The sequence below is a fragment of the Cebus imitator genome, unplaced genomic scaffold (genome assembly GCF_001604975.1).
Source record: "Cebus imitator isolate Cc_AM_T3 unplaced genomic scaffold, Cebus_imitator-1.0 Scaffold494, whole genome shotgun sequence".
Classification (NCBI taxonomy): Eukaryota; Metazoa; Chordata; class Mammalia; order Primates; family Cebidae; genus Cebus; species Cebus imitator.
This window is the reverse complement of record NW_016107809.1, coordinates 595,643-603,637: the sequence shown is the minus strand read 5'-3', so window position 1 is coordinate 603,637 and position 7,995 is coordinate 595,643. Positions and strand designations below refer to the sequence as shown.

The 7,995-nt window shown below is 41.5% G+C and overlaps 1 long non-coding RNA gene across 1 annotated transcript in view; it reads left to right on the top strand.

The window, feature by feature from the left end:
• The window catches only part of LOC108292546, an 87,926-nt gene extending 80,595 nt beyond the window's left edge, over positions 1-7,331 (top strand). The window contains exon 4 of the long non-coding RNA XR_005197558.1: positions 5,658-7,331. This is a non-coding gene — a long non-coding RNA (uncharacterized LOC108292546). The remainder of the gene's footprint in view (positions 1-5,657) is intronic.
• Positions 7,332-7,995: the final 664 nt, after the last annotated feature.

Here is a 7,995-nt window from a genome sequence, read left to right as displayed (position 1 = left end):
AAAAAAAAAAAAAAAAAAAAAGAATTTTATTTTTGATGAATACTGATAGCACTCTTTACTTAGTAGCCAGTCCCTGGTTTGCCATACAGTATACATTCTCTATACCTTCTTTTTTACTTAAGCATTGCAATGCAATCAGTACTTGGAAATTAAAGATGCACAAGTTATAAATACAGAAGAAAGAGTAACCAACTAAACTTGACTATTTTTGTATTAAGATTGTGTGTAGATTTTAGTTCTGTGTTTGCTGTAGGTTCATCAAAACATATTTAAAAATGACTAACACTGTTTGCATATTTACATATATTTATTATTTGATGTAATAAAGCTTATGTTCATTATCAATAAGTAAATAAAAATAAAGAATTAGACCCTAACAGATGAACAATTACATTAAATGCAAATGGCCTAAATTCATTAATTAAAAGAGATTGGTAGATTGGTTTTAAAAACATGACCCAACTATATGCTCTGTGCAAAACACTTGCTTTAAATAAAATGATATAGGTAGGTTGAAAGTAAAAGAATGGAAAAAGATATATCATGCAAACATTAATCAAAGGAAAGCAAAAATGGTTATATTAATCACATAGACTTAATATTAACAATATTAATAAAGTAGATTCTGAACAAAGAAAATTACCAGAGACAAAGAAGGACACTATGTAATAAAAGAGTCAATCTACCAATAACATATAGAAATCCTAAATGTGCTTGTACCAAACAACAGAGCTGCAAACTATGTAAAGCAAAAATTGATAAAACTGAAAGGAGGCCAGGTGCAGTGGCTTGCACCTGTAACCCCTGCACTTTGGGAGGCCAATGTGGGTGGATCACCTGAGATCAGGAGTTCAAGACCAGCCTGGCTAACATTGTGAAGCCCTGTCTCTATTAAAACACAGAAATTAGCCAGGCGTGGTGGCAGGCATCTGTGGTCCCAGCTACTCAGGAAGCTGAGGCATGAGAATCGCTTAAACCTGGGAGGTGGAGCAACAGAGGGAGACACTGTCTCAAAAACAACAACAATAAAAAACAAACCTGAAAGGAGATAAAGAGAAATCCTGAAGAAAGAGTGGATTTGAAGCTGTTCAGAGGATTGAACCCCAGAGAACATGACAGAAATGGAAAACCATAAAGCGAGGCTTTATCCTCCAAAGAGGCAGTGGGCTGAGCTCAGTAACTGACAGCATCTGCCAAGTAACACAAGGCCTGAGGATTCTGGGAGAGTATAATATGCAGGATGATGTCAGGACACATATTGCTGAACCTTTTTTTAACTTCAATAATTATTTATTTTGATGTGTATTACAGAAAAAATACATTGTGCATAATAGGTAGAAACACGGTTACATAGACCAATGTAAATTAACAGATTCTGTCATGAATGTTTCAGATGTTCATGTACTGAACATTTTGGCATGACTTTTTAGAAGTAGGGATGGTAAGAATGACTGCTCCCATTACCTCACCCCTGGTAGTCCAGCGGGGCTACCATTCCCAGGTTAAGATTGCATCCAAATGGGGGTGGACTGCCAAGGTATCCCATCTGTGTCACATCACCAAGCAGGGGCACCACTCACTCTGAACTAAGGAACTTTCAAGGTTTAAAGCCAACATCAATCACCCAACTGGCCAATCTTAAGCCTAGATCAAGGAGTCCTTCACACGTTTAAATCATGCGGCCATTTTTTGTATGCATCTTAAAAGTAAATTATATTTATTACTTGATTGTCATGGTTTTTAAAATTTTACCTTTTAAAAGTATAACTTTTTTGTTTTCATGATATTTATAGAAGCAGTACATTGAACAAGTGTGACTGTGACACAGTCGAAATCCAACTTTGTTTTCTGTTTCCTGTGTTATCTCTAAACTTTATCCAGTGGGGAAAGCTTTCTTTCTACCACTGGAAAATATCCCAGCAAGCCTGGTATCTTTTTTTTTTTTTTTTTTTAACACTTAGATAAAAGACAATCTTACAGACTTTTATGTGCAAACTGAGTCTTAATTTGGTAGTTTAAATATCAAGTCCTAGATATTAGTCAACCCTTCAATTTCCTCCCTATTCCCTTGGCAAAGCTTCTACTTGACAGCTGCCTGTTTTCCAGAAAGGGAGTGTCATTGGTGTCTGCTCTCTTCACTCACTTCCTCCTTCACTTGTTAGCAACAGTTTTACTTCTTTCAGAGACAGAAAGGGGCAGGCTGGAGGGAAGAGAGGTAAAGGTCAAAGAATACATCCTGGCTAGTGGCTGAGAGCTCTCTGGGCCAAGCAGAAAGTCAAACCTGACTCCCTGCCTGGGCACTTTCATGGAGATTTCCATCATTCCATGGTGCAGGGTACCTAATAATGTCTAGTCCAAGAGGTCACTGAGAACTTTTTTCATGGCCTTTAAAAATACAGCATTCTCCTCTAGCTTCTTCTTGCTAGAAGAAAGCAAGAATTCCTTCAGGTCACTCAATTAGGACGGCAGGCCAAGACTAACATAGCCACTTCTACATTTTCCTGGGTGGGAGTCAGGTGCCCTTGCCCTATATCCCCTAAGTGCAGAGAGCACCTTCCATAGCTCTCCTTGTACTTTGAAGGAAGCTTCTTGCACTAGGTTTCTTTTGCTTTTTTTGTTTTTATGGTTGCACTATGCTTGAGGAGAAGGCAGTACCTCTCACTTGGGTCTCTAGCATAGCACCACATCCCTCCTAAAATGTCTTCCACAAATCCTCCTCTGTCTTCACATTCTGACTTATTTTAAATATCTTTGGTTGAGCTAAGAGATCTAAAAATCACAGAACAAGTTCTGCACAAATTCCTTTGTAAATTCACAGGTGAGGAGCCTGTCTCATATGAAATTTGGTAATATACCTATTGTATTGAAGCCTCACTCAAAAATGTGGTTGGAAACCTCATTCTAACATCCTGCTATATTTATTTGTTTGATTACCTTCTATTTTTAAAAAGTGGGCCAGTCATGGGGGCTTACGCCTATAATCCCAGAACTGTGTGGATCATTTGAGGTCAGGAGTTTGAGACCAGCCTGGCCAACATAGTGAAACCCCATCTCTACTAAAAATGCAAAAATTAGCTGGGCATGGTGGCACGCTTCTGTAATCCCAGCTACTCAGGAGGCTGAGGCAGGAGAATTGCTTGAAACCGGGAGGCCAGGGTTGCAGTGAGCCAAGATTGGGCCACTGCACTCCAGCCTGGGTGACAGAGCAAGACCCCGTCTCAAAAGAAAAAAAGAAACATGGTACCGGTTTTGCATTTATGATAGAGAGTTTATTTTTTAAATTAATATACTCCATAATAGAGTGAATCGATTTAAAGAAAAATATTAAATAATAAAATACTGGAGATACATATATAGGACTGAAAACATAGAGATGGTATATAAGTCATAGTCATCATAGATTGTAAATCAAAGGTACTTTATAAAGATTAATTATGAGAACCAAGAAGAATATGTTGAAAGGAGGAGAAACTATATTTTTTAAGTTAGAGTTTATGAGTCCTAAACATACATACAAATACACGATTATAAAGATTTAGCAGATGGTACGAGTGATACTTGGAAGTAGAATGCCTTCTGAAAGTTCAGTTACTACACAGACTGCAGATTTGCTTGCCATATTCTCCAACTTTTAAGGAAACGGACCCAACCCTCCCAAATAAATCTTAAATAAAAGCAGTACATTCAAAGGGGCCTCATTCCCTGTCATTCCCTAGCCACAGTTGATTGTTCCATAGTGGGAAATTGGTTTCAGTTTGGCTCATTAGACACCTTCAGTAGGAATTTGGAATCATGACCAAGAGAATAAAACTCAGTTTGACTTCCCCCTTCAACAGTGAATGGATTCACTATTCGAGTGCTGGGAAATTATATTTCTGAACTTGTGGGATAGACAGTCCTCACCTCAGACCCTAATATATGTTACCCAAATTTGTAGAAATGAATGAACAAAAAACCGGAATTTAGATTTTTAAATTTTATTAAGAAATAAAATGATTGGCCAGGTGCGGTAGCTCACACCTGTAATCCCAGCACTTTGGGAGGCTGAGGTGGGCAGATCATGAGGTCAGGAGATAGAGACCGGCCTGGCCAACTTGGTGAAACACTGTCTATACTAAAAATAAAAAAATTAGCTGGGCGTGGTGGCAGATGCCTGTAATCCCAGCTACTCGGGAGGCTAAGGCAGAAGAATCGCTTGAACCTGGGAGGTGGAGGTTGCAGTGAGCCAAGATCACGCTATTGCACTCCAGCCTGGCGACAAAGCAAGACCCCATCTCACACACAAAAAAAACAAAAACAAAAAAAAATGATCTAATAAACTAGATACTTTGATGTACAGATCACCATATTCTGTCACTGTAGGTGAATCTATATAAGCAGCCAAATCATCAGAAATTTTCTTGAAATCGGAAGAAGAAATGCTAGCTGAGTGATCATGGCTGATGGACCATGATAGTCTGATGCACCCACATCTTCCAAGGGGATCTACTAACTTTGAGAGCCAAATCCTTGTGTTCTTTAGGTCTGGATGCCTTCTATTTGACCCACTGATTGGTTCTCACTTTTTTATTCTTCCACTAACAGCTAATCCACTTTTTAACTGGAACTTTGTTTTTTAAATATCCCAATAGTGGTAGGCTGAATAATGGCTCCTCAAAATATATCTACATCCTTATCCTAGAACCTGTGAATGTTACCTTGTTTGACCAAAAAAAAAGGTCTTTGCAGTGTGATTACATCAAAGACCTTGAGTTAGATGGGAAGATTATCCTGGATTATCCATGTGGTCTAAATGCAACACAAGTGTCCCTCTAAGAGAGAAGGGGAAGAAAATCTGATGTACAGACAGAAGATGAGAAGGCAGCATGACCACAGAGACAGAGATTAGAGTAATACAGTCACAAGCAAAGGGATGGCAGCAGCCTCCAGAGGCTGGAAGGGGAAAGGAATGAATTGTCCCCTCGAGCTTCTGAAAGGAGAATGATCTGGAGTGAGCAGGGCCCTGCTGATACCCTGATTAGGGCCTGGGATACTGATTGCAGACTTCTGGCTTCCCGAACTGTGAAACAGTAAACTTCCGTTGTTTTAACCACTACATTTGTGGTCATTTTTCACAGCAGCCAAGGAAATTAATGCACCAGTGCTCATAGTTTCAGTTTGAGAGCCACCCTTTCTCTTACAGGCCTGCATTCTGATTCATGTATCTGTTAAGTAACTGATATACATGGTAAAAGCTGGTTTTGGCTACCATAAGCAAAAAAGATAATTTGTAATTAGTGTACAGGGGAGTCTGATGGAGCCTGAGGTCAAGGACTCAGCTGGACCTCAAGAACAAATAAATTCACTGCAATCCCAGCACTTTGGGAGACTGACGTGGGAGGATCACTTGAGCCCAAGAGTTTGAGACCAGCCTGGGCAATATAGTGACACCCTGTCTTGACAAAAAATAAACAAAATGAGCCGGGTATGATGGCATGCACATGTAGTCCCAGCTACTCCGGAGGCTGAGGCAGGACGATGGCTTGAGCCACTGCACTCCAGCCTGGGTGACAGAGTGAGACCTTGTATCAAAAAACAAACAAACACAACAAAAAAACAAATGGATCCAGGAAACCTGGGGATCATCTTTCACAATTGCTCTTCTCTGCTCCTTTCAGAGCATCTCTGTGTTCTATGGCCTCTCTTATTGCTGCCTGGCTTCCTCTGTGACTCACCCCCCAGAGCAGATAATGGCTTCTACCAACACTCTCAGCTGTAGATTGTGTTTCCTCGACTGTTAAATGAAGAAGTTGAATAAAATGCTCCGCCAGCTCCCTCTGGCTCTGAAATTTGATGGAATTCTGTTAGGAGTCCTGTGCAGCAGGTGACAAGGGGGATCCTGAGGAGTGGAGAGCAGGCCTGTATGAGACCCAGCTGTGCAGAAGCAGGTGCACCTCGGGAAGGTGGCCCAGCCTGACCTTAGAGTGCTGAGCGGGGATCTCTTCAGAAGCCTGGTGAGATCATGGACTCAGGCATGCTGGAGAAGAGCTGGTGACACCTGGCATCAAGGAGGGGCATCCTACGTCTGCACATTTAGGCCGGCACTATCCACTTATACGCTGATGGTTGACAGAAACTCCAGCTTTGTCATTGCCTATCTCTAATAAGCACCAATAGTTTATTCATTCCTTCCCCTGTTTTGATAGGAAGAAGCCCCCTCACCCCCCGTTTTTTAATAAAATGAGTTATCCTGCCAATCCCACTTATTTCCTCAGAATGTCTGCTTGAGGTAAGTTCAGGTCAGCCTTCAAGACACAGTGTGACTAAACACATCTATGCCCACACAGAGAGTTCAGGAAATTCAACTCCACCACCTGCCAAGACACAAAACCTCACTCTAGGTGTCTTCGCTTCTATCTGATCCTGATCCCAGGGTCTGGTTATTGCAGAGGCTAAGGTGGGCTTCAGTGGTGGGGATATCTGCGTCCCCAGACCTGGCCTCAAGCTGCCTCCTGGTCTTCATGAAACGAAACAGCCACCTTCCTTACATGGATTCCACCATGCACATCCCACTTAACCTTGTCTACTCCAGCCAGACTCAATTGCTTCCTGTTCATGGCTTCTCTCTTCCCTCTGGGCTTCTAAATTGCCCTCAGCCAGAAATTCCCATTCCTACCCATCCCATCACCCAGGTCTTTCACCTGGCTAGCTTTCATCTACTTATAAGACACCTCCTTTGGGACACGTTCCCTAACCCCATCTCACTTAGGGTGCCCCTGTATGTACCCACAGCACCCCTTTCTTGTCATTAACTTTCTCATTCTGGTTGGCAGTCATCTATTCACTTTTTTGTCTCCTTCCACTAAGTAGTAGTTCCAAACATTATCTTTTTTACCTACACCTGCTGTGCTTAGCACAGAGCCTGAAACATGGTGGAAGCCCCATAAATGCTCAATGATGGCAGAATCAAGTGCACTTTTACCCCCCTTCATCACCTTCCAATATGGACCACTGTCCCTTTCCCTGTTTTCTACTTTCAAACTGTGGTCCCTTTCTTGTTATAATGAGTATTTCATCATGAAGCATAGTGAAAAATTAGATGCTTAGTACCCTAAACACAGAAGAGGCAATGTTTTCTTAGATGGGCTGCCTTTCTTGTTCACAATGAACTCAAGAAGGTTTTTCCAGGCATGGCAGATATTCTGGGAGATTCAGGAAGGGATACAGGGAGGGAAACCAACCTTTCCTGCATCCAACTTGAACCCTGAAGGGAGGATTTTCAAATATTCTCCCAGCATTGTTATGTGATGACATACATTCACCCACTCCAAGATCCTCTTGTGGCTTTATTTCTCAGGCTCCTCTAGATTAGGAAGCAGAGGGAATTCATTTTGAGACTTCAAATTATGTGCAGCATTTAGTAGATTAAATCTGTCTTGAGAAATGTCAATCATTGACCTGTCTAGAGCTATTGTTGTGTGGTTAGCACAGCACATATTTTCCAAGCACGAAAGAAAAGGGTTAATGTGTGGAGATTCCAAAGAAGTGTCTTATTTGGCACCCGTGCCAGCTACAAGATAATTCCTCAGAACCACCCCACCCCTAAGCAAACCAACCCTCTCTGAAGGGTCCCTGCTACTCCCCAGGTCCTCAAGAGATTACAGAAGCTGTGGAACACCTCAAGGAGGGGCTCCCACTCAGAAAGTAGGCATTCTTCCTGCATGAAATAACCCTGGAAAGAGTCCCAGTTCTACAGGACTGAGAATATTACTTTAAAAATTAAAAAAAAAAAAAACTAATCAGCATAGACATAATCACCACTTCTGTAGAAGTCACATTGTTACTTCCTACTCCAAGCAAGTGTCTGGGTCAGAGAAAGAGAATGAAAGGAAGGTAAGGTCATGAGGTAACAAGAAGGAGCCCTCACTTGACTCTACAGAGCTGACCATTTCTGATGTGCACATGTTCACAGGCGACTCCTCCAATGCTTCATATTACTCTAGACCAGTGGTTCTC